General features: G+C 27.5%; 1 pseudogene across 1 annotated transcript in view; it reads left to right on the forward strand.

Moving 5' to 3' along the window:
• LOC147803294 (voltage-dependent calcium channel subunit alpha-2/delta-3-like) overlaps positions 1–14,097 on the forward strand; it is a 49,706-nt pseudogene that overhangs the window by 22,265 nt on the left and 13,344 nt on the right. Inside the window, exons 12-20 of the transcript XR_015429018.1 lie at positions 748–798; positions 922–1,002; positions 2,696–2,770; positions 4,604–4,684; positions 6,306–6,329; positions 6,411–6,482; positions 8,237–8,298; positions 10,443–10,522; positions 11,715–11,760. The product of XR_015429018.1 is annotated as a voltage-dependent calcium channel subunit alpha-2/delta-3-like (transcript). The remainder of the gene's footprint in view (positions 1–747; positions 799–921; positions 1,003–2,695; positions 2,771–4,603; positions 4,685–6,305; positions 6,330–6,410; positions 6,483–8,236; positions 8,299–10,442; positions 10,523–11,714; positions 11,761–14,097) is intronic.

Genomic DNA, 14,097 nt, shown 5'->3' on the forward strand with positions numbered 1-14,097 from the left:
TGTAGCAATTAGTCTAAAGTACTGCAATGGTGTATTTTGCTCATCATCCGAATTATTAAATTACTGCAAAAAAATCTGAAAATAAACACCTGTTTTAATGAATTCCAAACGATTTGATGTATTTAGTCATCTAGGCTCTTTGTTTATAATGTCTTTTTTTACATTCTGAGTTTTTTTCTTAATTTTAATTCTCATTTTGTAGAATGCATAGCCTTGGATAGAATGTATAAAGTAGTATAAGAAAGCGAAAGTAGATAACATCAAACAACAAACTGAAACAAATAAAAAAAGAATCTTTTGTTTAACATGCCATGCATATCACAGCATGAATTTCTGTTAATATTCAGCTGCTTTAATAAGAATTTTATTTTATTATTATTGCATTATCTAAGTCTTTTATTGTATTTATTTATTTTTGCGTACCATGAATCTTCCACGAAATTTGATTCTTTTTTTCCTGCAACAAATTTCAAACCCTAGCCTGCACATAGCATTTTAATACATTTAATTTAGGAAATAAAATTAGTTAATTATTATTTAGAGCATCTAAAGACAAGAATGCAAAAAGACAAGTGGTTCAATGAATGTTTGCTTTAACAACGTTTTGGTGTTAATAATTGTTTGTTTTTTTGCAAAAATCTTTATTTAACAAATCGAAAAGTAGTGCCATTAATCTCTGTAATAAAAAAGCTAGGTTATTTTTATGTAAATAAGCTTATAATTCTAATGAAGTGTTGCTCTTTTCAGCCTCTTCAATTAATGACTACAGTTGCCACTCCAGTATTTGATAAACGAAATGTAAGTATACTGGCCTAACGTTGCAAACTGTGAAACTTGCAGCATATTTCCCTTCTTTATTCTTGTAAGAGTTTTTTTATTATTTATTTATTTTTCTGTGAGTTGAAATAAACTTTCTCTTAGATCAAGTCTGCTAGTTTATTGGGAGTGGCTGGTACTGATGTTCCTATCAGGGAAATTACTAAATTAACAAGAGCTTATAAGGTATCTTTCATATTCACTCTATATACATTAGTCAAAAAAATCAAATCAGCTTTAAACTTGATTTTCTTTTTACAGTATAGTAAATTAAATATAAATAATTTTTTAACATTTTAAATCAGTTTGGTTTTAAAGTACGTACTGATTTTTAATAACTCATTTTTTCCTAAATTATTTTTACCAAAAGTTTTCAAGTTTAGCTATTGAACCTGAAAAACACTATTGCTTTGAATTGTTGCCCTTATATCGTTTCATTTATTGCGTTTTTATTTTATTTATGCTTTTTTTTTTAATTCAACATTTTTCAGCCAAGAAGCTATTTTTTCACATAGAAACAGTTTTTCGTATCAAAATTACAATGAATTACTAAGAATCAAAATTTATTAAAAGTGCATAGGGTTCTCATTTTCTGATAAAACTTGATTCAAGTTTTAAAGGCTAGCATTAGTTTTGCATGAAAAAAAGGTTTTGAAGGGAAAAAAAGGTCAATATCACCATGATGCTAATTGCAACTGATTCTGAACTCTGCATTTTTTTTATTCAGAATGTCTTTTATATTGATCACTCAGTGCGATAATATTTAATGCGCTGAAGCAAATTTTGACCAATCGCAGAATTGGTTCTGTTCATATAACTTTTTTCTATTTATTTTTTAATTTTGATAATCATGGCAGTAAGATTACATTTTTCTTCTTATGTGGAATTTTTAGTACTTGATATTAAGTGAGGTTTTTTTTTTCTTAGAAGATTAAGGAAAATATTAGCGTATGGAAAACGGCTGTTATTAATAATTGCTGTTTATTATTTTTGACAATCAAATCTTCTTAATCATATTTTTTTAAGAGAATTTATTTTAGAGCATTAAAATATTCACTATGTGTTTAAGAAATTTTTATGCATTAATGGAAGAATATACTTAATCAAGTTATTCACTTCTGCAATATTTACTATTTGCTTTGCAAGTTCTGTCCTGTACACCACTTCACTGTTTATTTTCTGATTTCACAATGCAGAACAAACAAGTCATTATGTGACTTTCTTTTTCTATTTCTAACTGTCAATAAAGTTACCTTACAGTTTTTACAATGTATACTATTCAAAACTGTACATTTGAAAAGAAGTTGAAACTATCTTAGAAATCCAATTATCAGCAAAATTAAATTTTTTGAATGAATCTTCTACAAAAAAAATTTTTAATCTACTTTGTATGCTTGAAATTATTTTTGTGGTAGATAATGTTGAGTGTGTGACTCATTCTACTTCTACTACATGTTTGAAATTTGATGTCTTTAACTATTCTGTAAATTTAAGAAAAAAAAATATCTGTATTTTCCTGTTTGACTTTAAATAAAGTTTTAAATTTTAAAAACATAATAATTTGCTTGCCATAAAAACACACACACATCCCCTTATTAACTAAAACAGTTTTACTAATATCTTAAGATTTATATTTAAATTTATCTTAATTTTACTATCGCAAAGTAACATATGCAATTATTTTTATTACATTTATTTAAGAAATTGTAGGGGCAAGAACTAAGTTTCAAACCTATGTTGAACATTTTTACGTTGCTTTTTTTAGACATTTGTTATTTATAATTTCATAAGGCGGTTGCAGTGTGTGTCGTATTTCATGTATTGTTAAAAGTTTGTATTATGTGCATAAAAATATTTATTCTTTTTTCTTTTTTTTTAGATTGGAGTCGATGCTTATTCATTTGCAATTACAAATAATGAGCATGTACTTTTTAATCCAGAGCTTAGACCATTGGTAACTTTTTTTCAATGCTACTTAATATCACTTGTTTATTAAAATGTTTTGAACTAATATCAGCACTTATTTCTTAAATTAAATTCATTTCCTATGACTTTTTCTAAATTTTAATGTAATTTCTTTTGTCTCATTGAATAATTTCTTCTATTACTTTAAAAGAAAATGTTGCGCAGAATTTTTCATTCATATCTTAAACAACTCGAATCATTTCTCAATCATCAATTTATTGATTTCAAATTTTGTAAATATAGCACTTTTCAACATCCTTCAAATTACTATTCTCTCCTTTCTTTGTTCTTTATTATTTTACGCATTAAGCAAACTGTGTATTTCCTCCTCATATTAGGCACTGTAATAATTATTATATTATAGGCACTAATCTAAATAGGAATGAGAGTTAAAATTTTTGAAGGAGAAAAAAACTTTTGCTCTTATAGATTAGCTTTATATTTCCTATTTATTGTTTTTATGATTTATTTTCCGACCAATTTTTACTTTTTTTGAGATTTGACTATATAGATTCGAACTTGCATATATGTTATCTATATTAATTCCTTTAGTAGTCTTTTTTTTTAAAAATTATTCTGGAATTAGATATGCTCATAATAAAACATATGATATACGGTAGCAAAATAAGAAAATGGAACACTTTAATAACTTTTGATCTGAGTTTCGTGTACTACAACATGCCTGCCAAGTCTCCTGTTTTTTTAACGAAGGCTCCTGTATTTTATGACTATCTCCTTTTTACCCATATAGTTTTCCATATCCAAGTTTCTCCATATATGTTGAAGAAAATTTTTTTGTTGAAAAAATGGCGATAAAATATTCGCTGATGTCAAAAATACTTCTTAGTCCTCAACAGATGGTGCTATTGCCAGTAATGCAGTATGTTGAGTGTTAATAGTTTAAGTAATTATAAATCATGATTTAAAAAGATCTTCTTTAGATTAAGATTTATTTACTTATTTTTTACTTCGTTAAATGTAAGTGCTTATATTATTTCCAATTTTGACTTACATCATTATGCTTGATGTATCCAAATTTTACTTGTAGCCTAAAAAAAGGTCACTAGTAAAATCTCCGTTATTTTATTTCTCCAATGTTGGCAGGTATGCTACAATGCAATCTTAATGATTTGAGGAACTAACTTTAAATACGCTGAAATGCTTGTCAATTTCCTTAAAATTTAAATCAAACACACAAAATTATACTTTCTTTGATTAAACCATAACTTTTTACAGCTCATTGGAATTCTTGGCACTCAAAATGTGGGGAAAGCTGAAATCTTGAAAAATGGTTTCAATGATTAAGAAAGGAGTGTGATTTGGAATTTGGTCCCTTAATATTAATTTGACGTTTTGAATATTTCACCATATCTCTGGAGCTAATTAAGAAGTCAAAAACATTTTACATTTACACACATACACGTCGAGCTCTCGTTTATCCAAAGTAAAATCTACGTAAAACAAAATAATTAAGCGTCCATTGTACGAGAAGCATCTTAATAACCATTATTTTAGCAGTTTTGAAGAAAAAAAATTAAGTAAAATACATTGCAATGCAATATGTAAATTTTATTGCAGTGCATATTATGTTTACTGTATTTCAGATAGTACTTTGTATAAAAATAATTTTACTAAAGAAAGTAATATAAACAATTTTTTTCTAATGAAGTAATTGAGAAATTAATTGCCTTAAAAATGTAATTGGTTCATTAGTACAGTTTTAGTATGCCTTGACCTTAATAATTTTTTTTTTAATTGAAGCATTGGATTGAAATGCAATCTTTTGTACTATTCTGGGATGATATGAAATATTTTCTTATAGTTTCAAGAGTTACTTAAGCCAGGATACAGAAATGTCGACCTAACAGAAGTTGAATTAGTTGACACAAATTCCGGTTTGTATGTAAGTTATTCTTTCCTATTTTTTGTTCTCTGTGTTAATATTCTTGAAAATTTCAATCTTATTAACATAGCCAACTCATATGATTATTTTTTGTCAAAACAAAGTTATAGTTTTAAGTAGCTTTATATAAATTACTCCCTCTGTTTTGAAATACATCAGTAGTCTTTCTCTTTTTTTTTTTTTTTTTGACAGTCTTAGTTTAATTGCTTAAATTTGCCGCAGTGTTTTGTCTTGTATTATTAAACTCCATATTCAGTCTGATCTTCTTTGTTAAAATTATTTTCTGGTTTGCAACTTCAATTTGACTTGTATTTCGGAATTTATAAAAACCCATAAAAATTTCAGAGTGAAGACGCAATAAAGCTGTGAGTTATTGGAAAAAATTAAGAAAATTTTATACTAGCCAATGGATTTTCAACCGTAGCCATTTTTTTAAGCATGTTTATGTTTTTTTTCAAAAAATGAAAATTTTAAGCAATTTAAAAAAGGTGTTGTTATTAATAATTTAAGTCATTTCCCAAAATATGGTAAACGCTGCAGTGTTCATATCTAAAATGAAAAAAAAATTTAAAAAATAAGGCTGCAATAAAGTAATTTTTAGAATATAAAAAAATATTCAGAATAATTTTATGTTTGTTAAAAAAAAAATAATAACCTGCTTGCTAATGCACGCGGGTGCATTTTGGACGAAAAAATGCCAATTCGGTTGCAACTGACAGGCAATTTTTTATTCACCATTTGTTGTATTTAGTCGCCTTGTATCCAGTGCTGGTACATTTATCTGTACATTTTTAACTTGTGTAATTCTGTAAAAATGTATGAAAAAGGACAAAAAAATTTATTTTCATGTTACATCTAAAGTTATTCTTCACTATCAAACTTGCTATTTTGAAATATTGACTTGAAACTCACCACTACTCCATCATTAAAGACTTTTTGTTTGAAAATCTTGTTTTGCATTGCTTGTAGAAGAAATTAGAGACTTTAATCCATAATTCAACTAATACTGGTAGTATTTTTCCTCAATAATCTAGCTGCTGAGAGTTAGGTGCTGTATACACATCGATTTTCTTTATTAGATGGTGTGTGTATATTTAATACTATGCAGTTTAATATATAATTTAATAAATGGTATATTTATCTCTGGAAACAGTTTCCGTTTACTATAAATTGTGTCAGAAAACTGTGTGCTCAAACTGCTATAACTTTAAAAAAAACTCATTATCGAATATTTTAGTAATGGCATTATTTTTACCAAGGGTGTACAACAGTGCATAAATGTTCTGGAAAATTCCCTGACTGATCTGGTAATTTAAACTTATAAAATTCAGCAGAGGTTGGAAATTCTATTTCCATGAACATAATAAAACACTTTTATATGAGAATGTGTGTAATTATGGACATAGCATCAAAATTATTACATTTCCTATGAACCCTGAATATTTTAATTTATTACATTTTGTTTGCATGGAATTTTCATTGAAGTAATCTAATCCTTATGATAGATTTGACAGTTATTAATTTGTAATGCTTGCAAATTTATTGCTTTTTGTATGTGTTCATAATCAATTGTTTATTTTTCTTTTTAACTGCAACTTGTATTTTTTATGTCTGTTCCAAGGAATTTGAAGATCAGTTGCTAATAGTAAGTATGAAATTTTATTTTATTTTAAAATTACTTTTAAAACTGGTTTCCGTTACTAATGAACTTTTTATGTTGTTTCAGATAAGAAAAAACATGGTAGACAGAAGAATAGGTTGGGGGAAAATGGCTGTAAAAATTCCAATTGAAGGCTTTGTAAGTAGTTCTTCTTAATTAATTGTCAATAAAATTTGAAATTTTTTATGACATCAAGTAACCAGAGAAGTTTTGCAACTTTTTTTTATATCACTCAATTTTTTTTAGTGTTGTATTCACTTAGTTTCGACATTTTCCCCAGTTTTTGTCGGTGTGCTCAAATTGTTTCCTCAGAAAAATGGAACTTATTTAATTTCAGAGAAACCCTTTTTGTTAGTTACCCTTTTCCTTTTAACAATGACTTAAGACTGGAAGGAATTTGAGATACCCTTTGTAGTATTTCACCTTAATGTTTTATGCAGCAATGTTATGTTTTATAAAGCAATAGATGTTAAAATAATGCTTTAAAAATGTTTAAATGGCCTTAGATCAGTATGCGTAAAGAGACATACAAAACTACTCCTGTGCAAAACTATTAGATGCCCAATCCTTATCTATACATCTGAAACTTAGACTCTCCCGAAGAAAGAAGCTTATGTTAACCATCTGTGGAAAAAAAACATCTTGCAAACCATTTTTGGCAAAGTCAAAGAGGGTACTTTCTACAGAAATTTTCATAATTTATGAGGACATAGATATAATAAAATTTGAACAATGAGATTTGTTGGACACATTTGTTTAGATACAACTAGTCCAACTCATAAGATATTCTTACACAAACCAGTTGTTAGTAAAGCTAGAGGACATCCAAAACTTGAATGACTCAATCATTGGGATTTTAAAATAATCAGCATTTTGAACAAGTAAGATCTGGTGACAAGAAAAATGACACGGAGAAATCTTCTAGAGAAGACTATGTCCCACCCTGGGCTGTCGTGCCAATGATGATGATGTCATTAACTAAAACTTCTTATGGGGAAAATGTAGCCAGTCCAAGTGTATTGAAATTAGCTCAACTCAAACTAGTGAGCTCAAACTCACTTTTTGAGAGTAATCCCAAAATCTTTTGTTTTGAGCAAAAGACTTGATAAGTAAAAACGCTGAGAATTTCTTAAAAGCTATTTATAAGGCCAATATTTACTGACATATAGAATACATTATTTAAAATTAAATATTTTCAGGCCATGATATTAAAAATTTCTAAATTCTTAATGCTCTTTGCATATATTTTATACCAAATAACTTAACTAAACAGATTCTTCTATGTAGAAAAAATATATATTTAAATTTTATAGGAAGTTCTCCATTAGTTTCTGAAAACTTTTTTTTGTTTTGTTATAATGCTGGTATCGGGGTTTGGTTGAGCCTGTCTCGTCTGTAATGCATGCAAGTAATGTTATTTGCAATTCGCCTCATCTAAACGAAACTAAAGTTTTCTAGTTGCCTAGCAATTTCTAAGAAACTGTTTACATTTTATTCTGTCACAGATTTACTTGCTGGAGAAAAAAAATTAAAGTAAATTACAATTTTTTGTGAACATAAATTTTTTTAATAAATTATTATTCATAACCATATTTAATTATTAAAAAAAATTTATAAAGATAATAATGATAACAAATAATGTATTATTTTTCCCAATAGATTTCATAAATTAAATTTTTGCATTCTTTTAATTTGTGATAATGAAGTGATCTAATATGATCTTAGAATTATCTTGCTATTTAGCAATCGATTAAAATTTTAATATAATTCATTTTTTTGAATTTTTCTTACTTTTATTACTGCTTTTGTTTATTATACAAATAATTTTGCTGTTTCCTTGGGTTTTTTACTTTGTTACTTATTTTAATGTTCTTTTTTTTTATCTGGAGCAGAAAAGAATTGTTACTCGGAATAATTCTTACTACTATGGACCTATTGATGACACTCCTTTTTCGTAAGTGTTTGAGTCTTCCTTCATATTGTCTCCAGAAATAGTTATTGTCTAGTTTCTATGTTGTTATGTTTCTCATATTTTATTAATATTGTTTATTTTCCTTTAAACTCTTCTATAGTAAAGTTAGCATGCTTCCCTTTATGATATTTTCTTCAAAAGTATTTTATTGTAATTATGATTATAGTATAAGAAATAGTGTAGAATGGCGAAGCTATTCTCCTGGGTAGAGAGCTGGAGCCAGATCACTCCTAAGCTTTATTTTCCTTGGAGCTGTTGCCCTAAATTTCCCCCATTGTGCTAATGCTATCACCCCACCCACCCCGTTTCAACCTTCTGGCCACTGCCTAATTTTCTTAAATTACTTTTCCCATTGTGCCTAGTACCTACCATTTAACTGTAAAGGTAAACCTTAACAAGCTCAAATACCTGGATCGACGCATATTCCATTGTCGATCTTGCTCGAAGTAAGGTTTAGCTTAAACTTAAATTTATGCAGCCTAATTCATTTGGATAAGTTAATCACTTTTACATATAATAAGAAATAGATTTATTATAGAGCGTGCATAGAGGGGAGCAGATGCTTCATCTGAGGTTCCCTCTGTCACAATGGAATTTGTGAACATTCCAGTGTCTCTTCCAAATTAATGATAAAAATTGAGAGAATTGTTTTTAAATAAAGTAAGTTCCCTTTGAACGAATCTATTCTCCTTCATCTCCACACATGCAGGGATAGTCTCAACATGGAAGTGAGAATTGACCACTGGTCGATCCTAGTGTGATGTTTTTTATGATGCGGCCCCCTGTCTTGGGATTTTATAGCCAACAGTGGCTTCCTTGCTACTGCTCCTTTTTGTTAGAATCAAAGCAGTGACAGCTCTATCATACTCATGCATCAATGTTTCAGAAATTTCATCGTGTCCTACAAACATTCAAGAGACCTGCTGCATAGTAACTACATTGTCTGTTACCCAAGTTGTGGTAGAAAAGCTATTTTTGTAATTTAATGATTTAAGATCAGTTCTAAATGAAAGTTTATTAGATTCAATTATTTTCTTAAGAATGAACAACTATCTGAACTGGGAATTATATTAAATTTATATTTTAAGTGTGAGCTGATGATTACGTTATTTTTTAATTTTTTGCTTATTTTGTTTCTCTTTGTAATAAAAGTTTCAAATCTGAAATTAAATATCACATATAAATATATATTAAAATTGTTGGAGCCTTAGCGAAGCCAAAGCATTAAAAAATTTTCTGTTATGAGTCCCTTTCCTAGCGATTGATGAGTGTTAGAAAACAAGAGGCAGAGTCTTTTACTTTATCTGATGCCCCTATATCTATACTAAAAGTTCCATTCAATATACACTTCACAATTTTTTTACTCATTTACTGTAATGAAAAGTTTTATTTCATTCAATTTCAGAATATCTCTAGACTTTGTAAGGTCTTAGGCACAACATTTAGCAGGTCCTGAAGTGTTCTCTTTCTCTGCTGTCCCTAAGAAAATAAATCATTTAGGACCCAAGATTTTTGCCAATATTATCAAAATAAATATGGATATTTTTCTTTTTCAAATTCCAGTCCTTAAAACTAACAGCATTTTATTGTAACATTTATCATACATTTTATCGTAGCATAACATTTTATCGACTTTTATTCTTCAAATTTCATCATTCTCTCTCATAGAAGTATGGAATTTTGTCTACAAGGGTTTGTTCAAATAATTATGTAAAGATATAGAAACAAAAATTTTCTAATTCTATAATTTTAACTGAGAGTTAAAGCTTAACTTCCTGGAATATGCAGGATAGATGTTTATTCCTGATATTTGAGCACCCAAAAATTTTGATTTTTCTTCATTACTTTATTTCTGGAAAAAAAGAAAAAAAAATCATTATTGGTATTAGCAATTATGAAAGTTAATAACAAAATGCTAGTTGTCCATGAAAGTTATTTAAAATAACTATGAAAAATTCTATTACCAAATGGAAAAAACAAAATAGAAAAATTTGTTTTGAATTCTTAACTTCTATTTTGTTACCATCTGTTTCGATTCTTTCATGCTGAAAATTTAAGTTTTCTATATTACTGTTATTACTTATCAAAGTGTTTACAAAACATTTTTATTTTATTGTATCTTATAGATTAGCTGTTTCTTTGCCTGAACCTTATGGCCATAATAGAGTAATCGGAAAAGTTGAAGTGAAAAGAAAAGAAGAAGATTGTAAGTGTTACTTTTTGTCACCAAAATTATATTTTATTATGTAATTTTTCAATATTTGAAAGCATTTAGATTTTAGGGATAAAAACATTTTGATTATAAAATATTTAGATATTAATTCAATTTTAGAATGTGTTTTAGGATTCTATTTAAACATAAACCCATATGCATATAAGAAGCAAAAATCGAGACATAGTTTATAAGCATTTAGGTAATTTGCTGCTGTTAATAAATTTCATGTTTGCTGTGATGAATGTGATTTTCTGTCCATGCACTAAGAGCAGTATTTATGGTATTGATAGAAACAGCTTTATATTATACTTTAACCTTTTTATTATTTTTGTGCTACTTTTAGTTATGGAAAAACATATGTATATTTATAATGACCAATGCCTCAGCAATTTTTACATACAGGATATTACTTCAAATTTATGTATCTATCTCTGTTGAATTAGGATCAAAATTATAAAATATTTGGATAATTGAAAAAATTTAAAACTCACGCAACATGAGCTTCCTTGGATAAAAAGTATGATTAACATAAATAATTCATTTTTTGATTAGTTGTTCTCTCTCAAAAGTTAAAACTTAATATTTAATATTCTATTATACTTAGCATGACCTAATAAGATTTCATTTGTTATTTGCTGAATACCTATTAGATTGTCACAATAATTTTCTTTTTTAATAGTTCACTATCTGTTATTTTCTACTTTTGACATTTGTTTTCTATTTAAACTCTTCCTCGTATTATCAACAAACAATGCATTTTCATTAATTTGTTATTTTTTAACTATTTTATGAGGATTATGAGTTCAAATTTCTTTAATGTGCACAATCTTTCTGATAGAAAACCTTTTTCGACTTGCATGCAGAAGAAAGAAAGTTATAATTGATCATAGAGATTAATCATTTGTCTAAATAATGTTTGGAGAGTTACTATTATTTTAACACATTGACTAGTTTAAACTAGCTTTCCATAAGTAAAGAAAAGGTGCTAAATTTTTTATACTCTTTTTCTTCATGGTTTATATTTATTTATGTTTAGAAAATCAAAACTAATGTAAAATTCTTCTACTTTTTTTATGTCTTCATAATTTAACTTTTTTTAACTAAAATTTTCATTTCAAATCATTTTCGTATTTTTATTTTTAATTTGTTTGACCGTTCACATAAATTATTTTCTTTGTTTTAGGGATGGACTATTTTCGTGGTGATAACTGGCGAGTCCATCCTGATTGGTAAGTATCGAGATTCAAACTAAAATTAACATGCTAATACTATTTATTCATTTATTATTATTACTTTCTCTCTGTTTATTAAGTCATTGTGAATAAACTTACCAAAGGCATGTATCCCTTAAAATTTTTAGAAATATTTTTTGAAATTCTTCATGCATTGATAATGAATGCATTAACTCTGCCCATAAATCTTTTTTAAGGATACAAAAATATTTTTAATTTTAGTCATTCAGTGTTTTCACTAAAGCGCGAGAACGCGAGAATCTCGCATATTTTTTTATATTCTCGCATTAAAAAATGATTACCGCGAGAAATTCGCGCATTCTATAAACCAATTTCAAAATTCGCGAATTTCTCGCATTTTGAAAAAAATTTCTCATTTGCGCCATTTAGAATAAAATTCGTTTCACTTTTCTTCCTGGATCTTTTATTATTTTCAACATCTGTCCCATTATCTAGCTTCCCTATTTACCAGTATTGTTCAGAACCTTTAAGAACAACAGAGCACCATCCTTCCGAACCACGGAACCTCTTTCAGAACGCATTTCTCTGCAACCACGTGTTTACCGTAGGTAAAGTTTCTTCATGTAAGATGTTCAAATTTTTTGCTCGTTAATGTAAGATGGACAAATGCCTTGTAAAGCCAATATCTTCTACTCCTAAACTGACAAATGCGGGTAGAAACGATCAAAACCAAACAAATACGCATTTGAGCAATCTGATGAGAATAGCTGATGAAAAAGTAGATGTAGAACATTTTCCATATGATGATGCAGTAAAAATATTCAATGCTTTAAAAATTAGAAGATGTTAAAAATGCATTATAATTAAAGAAATGATTTTTTTTTCAAGTCTCTTGGTGTTTTCTTCTTTTTTTTTAATCTTTGAAATCTCACCCTGTTTTTGAGAAAGGGTGAGAAATTCTCACCCATTTTTTTTCTGAGATGAAAACACTGCATATACTATATCTTTGTTTATAAATTTGTGCATTTTGAAGAAAAATTCAATTGATAATTAGATGTTCTTAATTTCTTTGAAAATTACAATAGACTGAGCTCTAATTATTTCATTTTTATTCGTGTTTTATTGAACAATTTTCATTTTTAATAATGTTTTAATTCAATAGTTTTAACCAATCAACTTTTAGGCTAAAGTGTTTTAGTTAAATTTAAAAAACTAAAAGGGTGATAGGTAGCTAATGCACAGCTCTATACTTTGCAAAAGTTTTTATTAATTAACAAGGGGTTTGCAAACCCTGCTCACCATTGCTCTTCAACCCATGCAGGGCCTGTGCTAAGTATTTGCCACATCGCCAAATGCGATAAAATCGTGAATTTGATGAATTAAATTGTGTTTTTCCAAATTATTTTTTCCACTGGAAAGAAAAATTTATATTTAACTCGACCCTCAAAATAAATTTTTCTAAACAAATCAATATTTTTATTCAATTGCGGTAATTTTCGGGAATGCGCAACATAACCAATTAGAATTGGGTCCAAATAATATAAGCTTAAAACAAATTACCGTAAAATAATTTTCTGTGAGAAAAAAAAAATGAATCATGAAAATTTAAGATTTGCATTTGGCAAAGACTTTGAAAAATTGGCAAATACTTAAGATATTTGGTTAATTTACTGGCTAATAATTTGAAATCTTTATCGCAGGCCCTGCCATGGAATAATTTTCTCTGTTAATTCTTTTGAATCATCTCACAAACAACTTGTTTAGCTTGCTGACTAGATAATGAAGCATAATAGTATATTATACTTATTCATGCAGTATTTCAAAGACTATACTCTGGCTGCAAATGTATGCTTGAAAAAAGTTATTTCCTTCCTTTATACAAACATTCTGAATTGAATTTATCAAGTAGTAATAAAAAACTATTGTTGTAATTTTTTTTAATAACTTAAATTATTTACTAATAGTTATTATAAATATTATAGTTATTATGATCAGTTACAAATAATATCATACTGATGTCCGTCACTTAAAACTAACACTTATTGGACATCAGATATTAAAATTCATCTCAATATGATAAAAATGTATACATTTGTGTTTGTATAATTTAAAATTAACAATTCGGCACTAGCAACTTATGCTGACTTGCCATTTTTTATTTATTTTGGGAATGACACACTTTAAATTTTTAAAAATTCTACATTTCCACTTAACAAAGGCATAAAACTTTTCTTTCATATGTGTTTAATTTTGTTTAACTTGGATATCCAAAATATAAGTTTGAAAATGACTAGTGCAAGTCATGGAAATGTTTTGCATTTACTTCTGTCTTTCTTGCATATTTCAATCATCTGTATTTTACTGGTTTCTTAA

This window comes from Parasteatoda tepidariorum, chromosome 9 (assembly GCF_982258835.1).
Source record: "Parasteatoda tepidariorum strain Cologne lab strain chromosome 9, Ptep-v5.0, whole genome shotgun sequence".
In the NCBI taxonomy this organism is placed as follows: Eukaryota; Metazoa; Arthropoda; class Arachnida; order Araneae; family Theridiidae; genus Parasteatoda; species Parasteatoda tepidariorum.